Source organism: Odontesthes bonariensis, chromosome 14 (assembly GCF_027942865.1).
Source record: "Odontesthes bonariensis isolate fOdoBon6 chromosome 14, fOdoBon6.hap1, whole genome shotgun sequence".
Lineage (NCBI taxonomy): Eukaryota > Metazoa > Chordata > Actinopteri > Atheriniformes > Atherinopsidae > Odontesthes > Odontesthes bonariensis.
The window spans coordinates 15,574,380-15,587,803 of NC_134519.1; positions in this window are offsets into that span (position 1 = coordinate 15,574,380).

Below are 13,424 nucleotides of genomic sequence, written 5' to 3' on the forward strand. Positions count from 1 at the left end.
AGAAAATTGTAATATTTCCATCAGCCTGAGTTAGACATTATTTGCCGAAATATTTAAAACATGTTTTGTTCTGATTGAATCCTAATTACTGTAGTGGTGGGACCCAGCAGTTTGACAACATGAGGATACAAATAGGATCATCTTCAACTCTGTTTCTTCTAATCAATCTCTCTCCCATTGCGTGCACATGGAAAACGTAAGGTTTCACTGGTTCCCTGTTGTGGTTGGTTCAGTCCTGCTCTGCTGATGTCTGACAGGTGGATTGTCAGCACAAAACTGGCACATCTGGGTCCTGTTTTAACTCACCGTTGTTAATTCTCACCCAGCTGTTTGAGTCTTTAAAAGCTGTTAGGAGATGCTATTTTGTACTTGAACTTTAAATAAATAGGACAAACTGAGAGGAGATTCCAAACCATGATTTGCATTAGTTTAACAGATCATGTGACTGTGCTGAGGTGGATGTCCCTGAATCCTTCATTGCGCTTCAGTGTTTCTACACTTCGGTGATCGAGTTCTGTAGGTGAACCTGACTGGACATGCAGGAGACTTTTAAGTGGTAAACATAAACCTGCTATAAAAATGCATTAAAGAAAACTAAATACAAAACAAACCAAAAGTTTGTCACAAGTGACAAAACACATCTCAAGTAGTTTGTTGTCCAACATGTGTCTCTGTTCATGGGAGACGTTCATGTTTGCAGAGATTTTTTTTTTCATAGAAACAAAAAGCAGGAAAGATCCTTTTTCTCTTTCTAGAATAAAACAGTTTATGTTTTTTTTTTTACAACTATTGGAAGCCTGCAGTTCGCGTGACAAATCAACTCCAACATGAGCATGACTCACAGTAACTGATCCACTAGATGTCTCTGTTAGACCTTAAATCCCACCAAAGCCCCTCAAACAACTCAGCTCGCTGCCTCTGAGGGCCTGTGGCTCTGAAAAGATCAACAAACCAAAAGTATACTGTATCGCTCTCCCGAAACAGTCAACAACGTACAGCTCTTTATTTGCCATGTAGGCAACTCACAAACATTAGACACAGAGTGCATATTCATCACCAGTAGCATGCATATTCATAGGCAGGTTGATGGAGCTCGTTGAGGGATGTGTATGACTTCTCAGCGCAGTGCTGAGTGCCGGAGCAGAAGGCGAATGTTAATTCAATTATACGGCAGCTGTTCCTTGGTGCCCATGGCCACTGTGTTTGCACTAGAACAGAAATCTTGTATTAGGTCCCTCGCCATAAAAGACCATTGCCAGGCATGAGAATGGGGATTGCCTGTAACCAAAAGCTATCAACAGTATTTTAAAGAGCTTTTAATGCTTATTTCTGGCCTTATTGGCGTATTTGGTGCAGCTGGAAAGTAAGATTTACGAGGCGTTTTTTTTGTTGTTGTTTTGGCTCACTTTTGATTTACAGAGCTGTTGTTTTTTGTCGTTACTCTATTAAATCAGCTTGATACTCAAATGTGCAAATGAGTTTCTTTGCTGTATTAACTCCAGTCAAGGTTGGCTGGAAAGAGGATGCATCCTATGGTGACTGCTCCACCATTTCCTCTCAGTGTGTTTGCTGTGGAGTCATGCTCGTGACCTTTAAGCAAAAATGAAGCAACTTGTGTCCCATTCTGTATATCTAAATGGTTTTTCTGTACATGGCAAGTAAAGACAAGAAAACTAGATTGATTAGATTTAGAAACAGCAAACAACTTGCTTACATCTGTGTGTGTGTGTGTGTGTGTGTGTGTGTGTGTGTGTGTGTGTGTGTGTGTGTGTGTGTGTGTGTGTGTGTGTTCATGCTCCACCCTACCTCCTGTCCCAGGCTTGGGCTGAGCTCCAGTACTGCTTGATGGAGGATGAGTGGGAGGACGCAGGGGGGAGAGGGTGCGAAGGCATCCACCAGCCTGTCCCTTCATTACCCGGCTCCCTGAGACTTGCTCTGTGTGATTTAATCACTGAGCTACTGGCAGGTAAAGCTGCTCTGATCTTACCTGGACCTGCTAATCGGTTTGCTTTTCCTTCATCAAAAGGACAGAAAACACACCTGCAGAATGACATGCTTGGCTGCACATTATATATTTATGAGTGAGTGAGTGAGTGAGTGAGTGGAGGGTGGGGGATTTGGGGGAGTCGGGTGTTTTAACCTTTTAACCTGTAAAGCACTTTGTGTTATATTTTATGTATGAAAGATGCACTATAAATAAAGTAATAATGATAATAATGTATTTCAAATATCATTTGATAATGTATTTTCTAATTTAAATATTGAGTTACATAGACTCAAAAACACTGAAAAAAAAGAGGTTACATATTACCAGATTGACTGGGATGTCCTATTTAATTATCTTATTATTAAAGATCAGTATCTTTGGAGTTTTTCAAAAACACAAGTTGAGAGAAATTTAGAAAGAATAAAAAAAAATGTAAAAAAAGGAAGTAGCAACAAAGCCTAACATGAAAAAATATCTCAGAAAAATAAAGAGGGCACAACAACAAAACCATAAGCACAAAAAAGGGTCATAAAACACAAGAACAACACAGAAAGGTTTTTTTCATTCAAAGATAACCACAAAATGTCTGAAAAAAAAACAGAACAACACAAAGCAAAATGTTTCAGGAAAAAAGTGTGTTTTTGTGTTTGTTTGTTTTCTGTTGCGTGTAATATGTTCATCTTTTTTAAAGTTAGAGTTTGTGACTTTGCTCTTCAAGAACGATCACCGCGAGGGAGCAGGATTTCACTGGACAAGTGGTGTGTTTATTACATTATTCATTTGTTGTGCAGCCTATCAGATGATAACTAGAGGGAGAAAAACTCAGTCATTGAATTCTAACAGAACAATCAACAAGAAAAACAGTCGACAAACAGTCAGATGAACATACTCATAATTTTGATCTTACTCCCGACACAATAATGCGTCTACCTTTAAAGTTTACACCATACGGTTAGCTTGGTTTTTAGTAAAAAACCTGCTCAGAATATACATCATGGACAAAAAGTGACAAATTCTCTGCAGTGAAGAAAAGAAACATCGATATTTACTCTTGTTTTGGCTCTATAAATATTGTCATTTTCATTCATCTTATTTTGTGATTTTGTATCTTTGCTGCTGGATGCAGTTACTTTGTGGGAAGGGTTCGTTTTGCTTGCCAGGAGCTTCAATTGTTTTTAGCTGGCGGTTTGTTTGTTGGCTACTGCCAGTGCAGGCTACTGCTCCCGCTTCTTCATCTTCTTCTTCTTCTGTTGGTTCCAGAGCTGACTAGACACTATGATTTTTTTATATCCCATCTAGTTGTACAAAGTGGTATTAAAGGAGAAGCTGATCCGCCCCTAAGGTTTCTCAGTTATAAGTCTCAGCTGCATCGTACATAGCTGTTTTTATATAACGTCATAGGTATTGCTTCTTCCTATTCTGTTGATAACCGTCGATTAATTTTTTATGTTTTGAAATTTCTTTTCTTTTTGCTACAAAGAGCACCTTCAAAGGGGTGTTGTGGTTTCTGTATTTTTACTTTTGTTGTCCTTTCAGAGATGTCCTTGTTTTTTCTTAACACAATTAATACTAGAATTAACAGTAGTTGTATTGAATTTAAATTAATTGAAATGTTGTATTTCGTTTTCTTCCGCTTTAGTTTGTTCATTCATATGTCTGGTGGGCGTGTTTTCTGAAATTCTGTTGTGTTTTATTTCATTTTTCTAAAATTGTGTATCTGTAATGTTGTGATTCTGTTTAGCTTTTGTGTTTCATGAAATTTTGTTATGCTTTTGGTTGTTGTTGTACTGATTGTCAAGCATTTTTGTGGTTTTTCTGACATTATAATTAACAACTCTACACCAAAGTTGAAAAAAGAAAAGGCTGATGCCGCTCACATTCATGCGCACTACGTGTGGCCTTTCAGGAAATCGTGCTCTAACCTAACCAACCCTGATAGCATGTTGTCGCTACTTAACTACACACGGCCACACGATGTGACGTGTAACATAGACATTGCATTTCAAGCTGTTTAATAAAAATTAAACCCTGTCTATCCACTGGAAAGAGCACAGAGCTGCATTTAGAGTGACTGATCGAGAGCCCAGAATCAAAGGGCCCTGTGGCTCGAGCTGCTAGTGTGTCTGGGAATCGGCCCAACACTTAAAGAGCCAAGCTTCCCTCCTCTTGACTGGGGGCCGACCCCCCAAAAAGGAAGAAGCTATGTCTGCTGGCAGCCAAGTGGTTCCTTTTCTGGAAGCCTGTCAGGTGAGGAGTGGTGGTTGCCAACTGTAACCCCCTCAGGTGGGCACAAGGGGCAGGACAGACGCCCATCATGGCTGCAGCATTGTGACATGTAGCAGATGATACAAGTTGCTGAGGGCATTGAGCTCCCTGAAGTCTCCAGATAAAGATTTGCAATGAAAGACTCCACAGCAGAGATGATTAGATAAATATCAGCATCTAAGCCCTGGCCACCAAACTGGCAGGAGCTCATTTAGAATAGCAGCATAACAAGTTGTGACATTATTGTCTCCTTTTAAGTTGATATGTTGAACTTGCCACAAAAAAATACAGCAGTTACTAATGTCTGGGTTGCTGAAACTTGTTGCGTCAGTTCCATAATTTTCCACAAGCATCCAAAAATTAAGTTTAATTCAAAGCTTTACTTTTTCTCTCTTTTTTTGTCATTTTAAAAATATTCATTATCATATTTGTGCTTTTTATTTTATTCAATAAAGATCATAATTGCATCTTCACATAAATGAATGAATTCACAAGTGTTGCCTGATACAATGACAATCAAAAACTAATGAAAGGAAATAACCACATTTACCGGATGCACTGATTAAGAGAATAGATTTTGATTGCTGATTCATTGTCCTTTTTGTGATGGTTTAAGGCTTTACTGTAGATTTTCTGTGAACATTCACTTGAGATACAGAAAAAAAAAAAAAAACTCTTTTACAAGACAGAGCCACAAGCCTGAGGGCTTTGTTACAGTTAATGTTATAATTAGTGGTGCAAATTTTGACAAATCTGAAACTGATTAGATTATAAAGGCCCAAATGATATGGTGAAAACTTGGAGCCAATGGAGTTTGAGGAGCCCTTTTACTATTTCCTTCTTTGCCTTTGAAGTATGTAACTTTCATTATAGAGTTCCATCCATCCATCCATTTTCTCTACTCGCTTAATCCGTCGGTCGGGTCGCGGGGGGCTGGAGCCTATCCCAGTGGTTAATGGGCGAGAGGCGGGGTACACTCTGGACAGGTCGCCAGTCCATCACAGGGCCACACAGAGACAAGGGAGACAAACAACCACACACACTCACTCCTAGGGACAATTTTAGAGACACCAATTAACCTAACATGCATGTTTTTGGACAGTGGGAGGAAGCTGGAGTAGTACTGAGCAGGTAGTGAACAGAAGGCTTATTTTCTGAAAATGCTGACTGCTGCAGAAAGTTCTAATCTACTTGAGTTATGGGAGCATAAACTGTATGGAAAAGACATAGCTCAAACATGCATTTTATTTTATGAACAGAACGGGGGGGGCACCTATGGTTGCAAAGAGAAACATCACCATAAATGTCATCTCTATCTATTGTCAGATGAAGAAAGCGAATGGAACACACAAACCTGGTTTGCTCATTCAGAAATACAGTCTGCTGCACCGTTTTTATTTTATTTATTTTTTTAACTCTCAAACATATTTGTTTTTAGGTTAAAAAAAGAACTTACAAAAAAATCAAAATGTTTTTAAGAGTTAGTGACATGCCAACGAGTAAAATGCATATAAATGGCACAGGAAAAGTGCCCAAAGGGCCGTGATTTTAAACACATTATCATGAAATGATGCTCCAACCACAGCGTCTTTATAATTACATGCAATTCTTTACAATGACAAGAAATGGAGAAAAAAACTGAAAGTAAATGCCATATAAGTCAAAAAGTGGTGAGCAAATTTTAAAAACCCCAATTATCTTTCATTCTTTTCTGTTGACATGTTGACTCTTTTTTTACCATTCATCAAAAAGCTTTTTAAGCTAACGTCAAGCTACTTGAATACAGAGACAACATGCTGTTTGTTCTGGGTGGAAACTGTTAAATAGAAATAACATCCAGTCAGTTTGATATATTCATAGTGTTTTTACAATTGGATAAATAAAATTTGTAAATGCATTTTTCCATTATGCAATATACCTAAAACACCTCTAAAGTTCACGTGTTATCAGGTTGTATCCTGTTAGTTTAATTTACACAAAAATAGAAACGTAATGGAGCCAGTTTGGGGTTTTAGAGGGAGTTGTATAGTGTTACATTAACAACAATTGATCTCTCTGCCATCCGTTCTGCGACAACGGTTACACGACTCTGAAAAGTAACTGCTCCAGGCTGTTGTTTACCAAATAACAGTCACAGCATGTTGCTCTCTGTGAAACCACAAATTACTGTTTTTACATTTCTGTTGATTAAACAAATGTGATACACAAGCTCTCGATCAGACCAACTTCCCCACCTCCTCCATTTAATGAAACCATTCCAGTGGCCCAGTGGGATACCATCACCAAGGACTTGTACGGCGTAAGAATGCTAAATTTCTCTCATTTAACTCGTTGGAACAAAAGATCAGTCTGAAATGATGACAGAGTTGTACAATCCTGTCTCAAAGATGACAACCACTCCGCAGGGTTTCACTGTCTGTTAAACTTTCTGCTTTGCGGATATATTTATCATATTGAATGCCTCGCTGTACTCTTTGTTAATATTCTTAGATATGACTCATTACAGCGTTCCTGTAAAGTATTGCCACCTGCAAGCAGCAGGAGGGACATGAGACTCGAACTTTATGAGCATTTCCACATCAGAACAGACGTCATTCGTTTAAGAAGCCACAAAGTCCTCATAGGCGGGAAGTAAGGGGGCGAGATGGGGCCCTTTCAATAATTCATGCGTTCCTGCCAAGGCCAAGGCCAACACAAGGCAACAGCTTTTTCACCTCTGAGTGAAGTTCAACCAATAACACAGCAACAAAATGCTTCTGTCACTTCCTTGTTGGTTAGAGGCAAAAACACAAGTTTGTTAGGGTTAGATAAAAATCATGGATATGGCTAAAATATATTATTTCTGTACAATTATCACCCAAATGGTTGCCGTTTTGTTGATCGCTTTGGTTAGAGTTAAACACGTTAGAATAAAACTTTGTGACTTCCTGGCCGTCCTTAGGCAATAATAGCATCACTTTGTGTTTGGATAAAACACGATCGCGGTCAAGGCTAAAATTCTTTTTTCTCCAGAATTCTTTTCACATAGCACCTGAACGCTCACAAACACGACCAGCAATGACATTTTCTACAAATGTAGAAGTGCAATAGTAATAGTTTGTGGATGTGATGGTGTACATTCATTATCAGCAGACAGAGCCTGAAATTTCTGTTCATTTTGTTGCTACCCCTTTTGCTCTACTGGGCTAACCATCTCCAACCTGTAAACATAAGGAGATGAATGGTTTTGTTCGTATTCTGGCCAAAAAAAGTTGACTGGCATATTTCCATTTACTTCATTGATGACAATGAGTTTTTTAAAGTGAAGAAAAAGAAACCTGAGCAGAGACTCTTCTCAACTTAAAAAGTCATGAGAAGTAAAAAATTATGACTCTGCTTTAACTACAGTCTTGTGGCATGCAGGCAAACCCAGCTACTTCTGTTTGACTGATGACATGTGCACCCTGTTTCTAATCATGCTCAGATGCCTTTTTTTTGTCTTTTTCCTCATGTTATTGTGTGTAAGACCATTCTCTCTTCTTTTGGTGCGTGCACACCACATTAATCTTTGGTCCAAACATATCAGAATTAGATTCCTTCTGTTGTCTTTTTTATGCTCCACGAAAGAGAATTTGAAAATCTCTCACACATCCTCACACGCCAGTCTATACTTCAGAGCAAGATAAAACATGATAAAATAATCAATGAGAACAGTAACAAATGAAGTCAAATAAAAGTGCAGTCCTTTGCAGTGCAGTGAGTGTGCAGTCACATTCTTTCTTTAAGCAGTCTAATTGCTGGGTGAAATACATTGAATGAATACATTGTTTCATAACATTAACATGGAACCTATTTCCTTGTTCTTAGTTTAGCAGTGATGTGTCTAAAAAAACACCCAAACCAGCTAACAGACCAAAAAAGAAAATGCACAAATACACAACTTGTTATTTCAATTGTAAAAATGTGTATATTTAGCATTGTGGACCAACACAGCCATTATGGATTTTAATATGAGACTGGATTAGCACAAAGCCACACCTGTACTGCTTCCATAAACTAAGTAAACAGATTTTCATCGGATTTAACCATGCAAACTAAAGTCTATTTTCATGCCGTTTTCAAGTGGGCGAGTGAGAAGTGGTTTCAAACACAGCAGGGTAACAGCGAGTTTAACTTTTTTTTTTTTTTTAATCATACAGTGTCATTATCATATGTGCTTCAAAACACACAAAAATGATGGCACGCTGTAAAAGAATAAGAAAACATAACTAATAAAGAATAGAATTTAATCAGAAGAACTTTTGGATGAGGCGGGACAGTTAAAGACTAATGAGTAAAGGTGACGAGAAAGGATGAGGAAGAAAGAAATCATATTCACACCAAGAGTGTCGTTCGCGTGAGAAAACGAAATTGCAGCCCTGTCAATCATCTCAGCGCCACACTTAGAAAAATACTATTGTGAGCTTCCATGACAAATGTGTAAAAGTTGGCAAATGAAAAGACTTAACCAAGAACAGTAAACAGCTTATTTCTGATCTTCTTAGTCAGATAAAACATGACAATGTTTTACTTCTATGCTGTTTTCGGGGTCTCCTGCAGCTTTAAAAAATCATGACAAATCGTGTGTTCATCATCATGGTCAGACACCACTTCCTCTGTCTTATTGTAGAGAGTTTATTACGCATATCATTCCAACATTTAAACAAAAGTAAAGATGTGACTCTCACTCAAATGTGAAATCTGACACATTTTTATTTATCTTATCACTCTCTGCGTATGGAAATGTCGGGTTCTACCACAACAGATTGTCACAGCCACTTTGAATGTGTGTGAACAGATTGTGCTTTGAAAGAGAAACGGGCGCCAGCAGCAACATTTCACGTCTGCATCCCGTCTCTGTCTGAAAACAGGACTAGCATCTTTACATTATACATTTTCAAAAACATATCCATTATTCATACGCCCATATTTTAATACTATTAACACTTCTGTGCCTCCCACCTAAATACCTGCGTGCTTGTTATCAAAGGAGAAGTGGCAGTGCAAGTCATTTAGAGAGTGAGAAAATGTATTGCAGTAGTGGATCATCACACAAAGTTGAATTAGATCTGTGAGGGGATTACTTTGCGGTATGCAGGGAAATTATGGAGCCAAACTCAAATGGACTCAAGAGAAACTTCCCCTTTCCCTCTCGCCAGAGTGTTTGCATCATTAGACAACAGCAACCAAAAACAGATACACACCAACAGGAGCACACAATGCTCCACCTGTGTGGGTGGGAGGTGTAGCCACTCAGCAGCTGAGTGGGGCAGCATATGGAGTTTCTAATTGGGTAGAACAGCACAGCTGGAGAACAACAGTCCACGACTTGGCCTTTGGTAATCACAATCCTCAGCCCTTCTCTGCACATCCACCATGCTCCATGCAAACTTTGGGTGAGTGGGAGGCTGCTGATTGGTGTTGCTGAAACCAGCAACAAACTTGTCCTCTAAGAGGGTTTCACAACATGTTTTCCCTTTGGACCCTAAGTTGTTTCTGGAGTGTGGCAGTGGCCATCAACAACATGAAACTCAATGACACTCACTCGTTACCTCTAGAGTAAGAAGATTTTGTCCAGTGGGAAACATTTTCAAGGATTCAAGGATTCTTTATTGTCATTTCGACACATGTTAAAAACATAGAAATTAAATTAGTTACTCTGGTCCCGGTGCAAGCCAAATAATAAATAGAATAAAAAATATATATATAACTAAGGATATGTACAGTAAGCAAGATGAAATAAAATACGCAAAAAGGTCTGTTTACTTCAAGTAAATAAATGCATCATTTGTGAACTCAATGTGCATGTCGCATCACTGACACGATTAAAGTCGGTTTTAAATAACACAATACAATAATTCACAAAGTGACTCGGTGTAAAATGTCAACGAAAACAGAATACATTGTTTTGCAAATCTCACAAACACAAACAATTTTTGTCTTAATGGGAAATAAAAAAAATAAAGATAACAAATCTTGAAAATGAGAAGTTTTATTATTCCATGAATAATATTAGCTCATTTTGATTTTGAAGGCAGCAACACGTGCCAAAAAAAGTTGAGACAGGTTCATGTTTACATCTGTTTAACATCCCCTCTTCTTTTAACAGCAGTCTGTAAACTTCTGACAACTGAGGAGACCAGCTGCTGGAACCTTGGTAGAGGAATTTTGTCTCATTATTGTCTGATGTAAGATTCTATCAGCTCAATCATCCAGGCTCTTCTTTGTTGGATTTTGTATTTCATGATTATTTTGGGGGGATATGTCTGGGCTGCAGGCAGGTCAGTCCAGCACCCAAACTCTTCCACTATGAAGCCATGCTGTTGTGATAGATGCCGTATGTGGTTTAGTATCGTCTTGCTGAATTATGCAAAGGCTTCCCCAAAAAAGACATCACATGCATGGGTGCATAGGTTGCTGTAAAATCTGTTTCTACGTTTCAGCATTGATGGAGCCTTTCCAAATGTGTAAGTTGCTAGGTCCATGGGCACAAGTGCACTGCCAACAAAAAACAAGCCAGATAGTTCCTCTTCTCTTTAGTCCAGAGGCAGCAGTATCCATTAATCCCAAAGTAGAATTAGGGTTAGGGGTTTGTAATTTTGAATTTTGAACAGTTTTTCACGTTTTCCTAAGTTTTAAATGAGTTTTTTCAAGTATGGCTTCTTTCTTTGTGTGATAGAGTTTTATCCTGCATTTGTGGATGGCACGGTGGTCTGTCTTCACGGACAATGATTTCTGCAAGTGTTCCTGAGCCCATGCAGGGATTTTGACAGAATGATATCTATTTTTAATGCTGTGCTGCCTGAGGCCTGAAGATCACACGCATCCAATATGATTTTTAGTCCATTGCACAAAGAGTTGTCTTCCGATTCTTAAAATCTTTTAATGGTATTATGTACTGTAGATGATAGAATATAGTGTTATAGTGATGATCTTTTCAATTTTGCATTGAGCAACGTTATTCTTAAAGGGCTCTGTAGTCTCCAAAATATCTGAATTTATTTCTTTGACATGTACGTTTAAGTAATTGTACATGTACACTGAGGAACCCTTAAATTAGACCCACACCATATTTCCCGTCGGAGCTCAAATACTTAGAGCCTAAAAGTCTTAGTTAGCCAGACATAACAGAAACCTGGGTCAGTGAATGTGTTTTTGCCAATGCAGTAAACTGACAAGCATAAACAAGGCAGAAAGCTGCTATCACAGCTTATGTGGTGGGTGCTGCACGCTGCTTTCAAATTTATTCATGTCTGTGTTACACAATGCTAAAATGAACTTGGTACAGCGCAAAGTATAACAAATCCTCCTATTGAAATAATTGTATACTTTGTTCACAGTTGTTCGTGTCTTTCAATACTCTTAAGCATTTCTGTACATAAAGCATCATTTTTATCATGCTGAACATTGCTGCATCACCACTTGTCATCTTCTGTTTTAGATTGCATTGTTTAAGCTCCTGTTTCTAATTCCTGTGTCTTCTAATGGGTCAATAATTGGCAAGGCAGCTGCTCATTCTTTATTTATGATGTGCCAACTGTGCCCCAAGGCAGGGTTTATGAAAACTTGTTTCTTGGTGACACCATTAAGGTAGGAAAGCCTGGATTACAAACAAAGTATCAGTTCAGGATCAGGGTTTTCTGTGGAAAAGATCTGAAGAACAGAATGGAATAAGTCTTTGGGGAGAACCTCTTCTTCTACTGTCTATGTGTAAAAACAAACAAAGAAAAAAAAGCTGTACAAGGTAAGGGAATACTGAAGGTAAGGGAAAACCCCAAATTTATCATGGAACTTATTTTAAATCATCAAGCTTGTTGCCTTAATCTGACAACACAATGAATCCTTCGGCAACATCTTTATGGCATGAGAACAAGACTCTGAGATTATTATCATAAACAACTGAAGTGTTCATCTGGGTATCAACAAGTTCTCAAAATAAATGACTTGTACTTGTATGTGGCACTGCGTATGCACTTCCTCATTTAGCCTTTGTGCTTGGCGTTTAGTTAATTGCACATGTAGCTCTGCGCAAGGCGATGCAATATAAATAGTGAGGGCTGTCATTGAGAAACTGAAAATTAAAATTACAGGGCTCATTACAGAGTCAGCGTCAGTTTTGAAAAAACACTTGAAGTTTCTTCACAGGCCTTTACTCAAGAAATAACCTGCAACACGTGAATATCATGAAATGTTGGACAGGATTGCGTTGTATTACCACACCATTACCGTCTTAACCACTTCACCTTTCACTCATCATCCAGACACAAATTCATTGCAACTGCTGACATCAATTGAGGAACGCTTGAGACTCAGCATGCAATGTGTGGTGCCTTCATTTGCAGCTCTGCACCACGCACTGTGCCTATAAAAGCTGATAATGTGATAATTAAAAGAGCTGACAGGCAAGAACTGTCAGCCAGACTCTCTGATTTACCAACCTCTGCTATTTAAAATACTTCTCAAATTACTATGCTTCCACCCTTGAAGCATAACACATTGAATAACAAATACAATCATTTACAAAGCTATAAGTGTTGTGAGAAAAAACGTATATTAGTGTATTAGTGGGTGGTGGTTTGATAAAAATCTGCCCCAAAAACCTCACAGGATCAGATTCAGACCAGAGTCAAGTATTTTTGCAGACAAAAGATCCTCACCATGTCTCTTTCTCTCTTTCTCTCTCAACCACACCATGATTTATTACCTGAAAAGACAAGAGAACTAATTAGTGGAGTAATTAATTAATATAAATTTGCATATTTGCATTTGCAATTAGTGCAGTCAACTGATTAGTCTGAGATGGGGAGTTTGACTCTTCAGATGCTTGTGTGTGTGTGTGTGTGTGTGTGTGTGTGTGTGTGTGTGTGTGTGTGTGTGTGTGTGTGTGTGTGTGTATGTTGGTGTGTGAGCAAGTGTACTGGACCAGAACGATCAGCTCACCAGCTGAGGCATTTCTTATATTTTGTGGGGCCAAGGGGATGGGGGCAGTGATGAACGGACTGTTTTTCGCTGTTCTTGTTTGTTTGCTTTTTCTACATTTTCATGTGTCCGTATGTGAATTTCTGCTGTGTATTTCATGTATAATATGTGTTTGTCCACATGCGCAGTTGCATGCATTTGTGTGAACACATGCTCGCTGCTACGTCTCACGCAC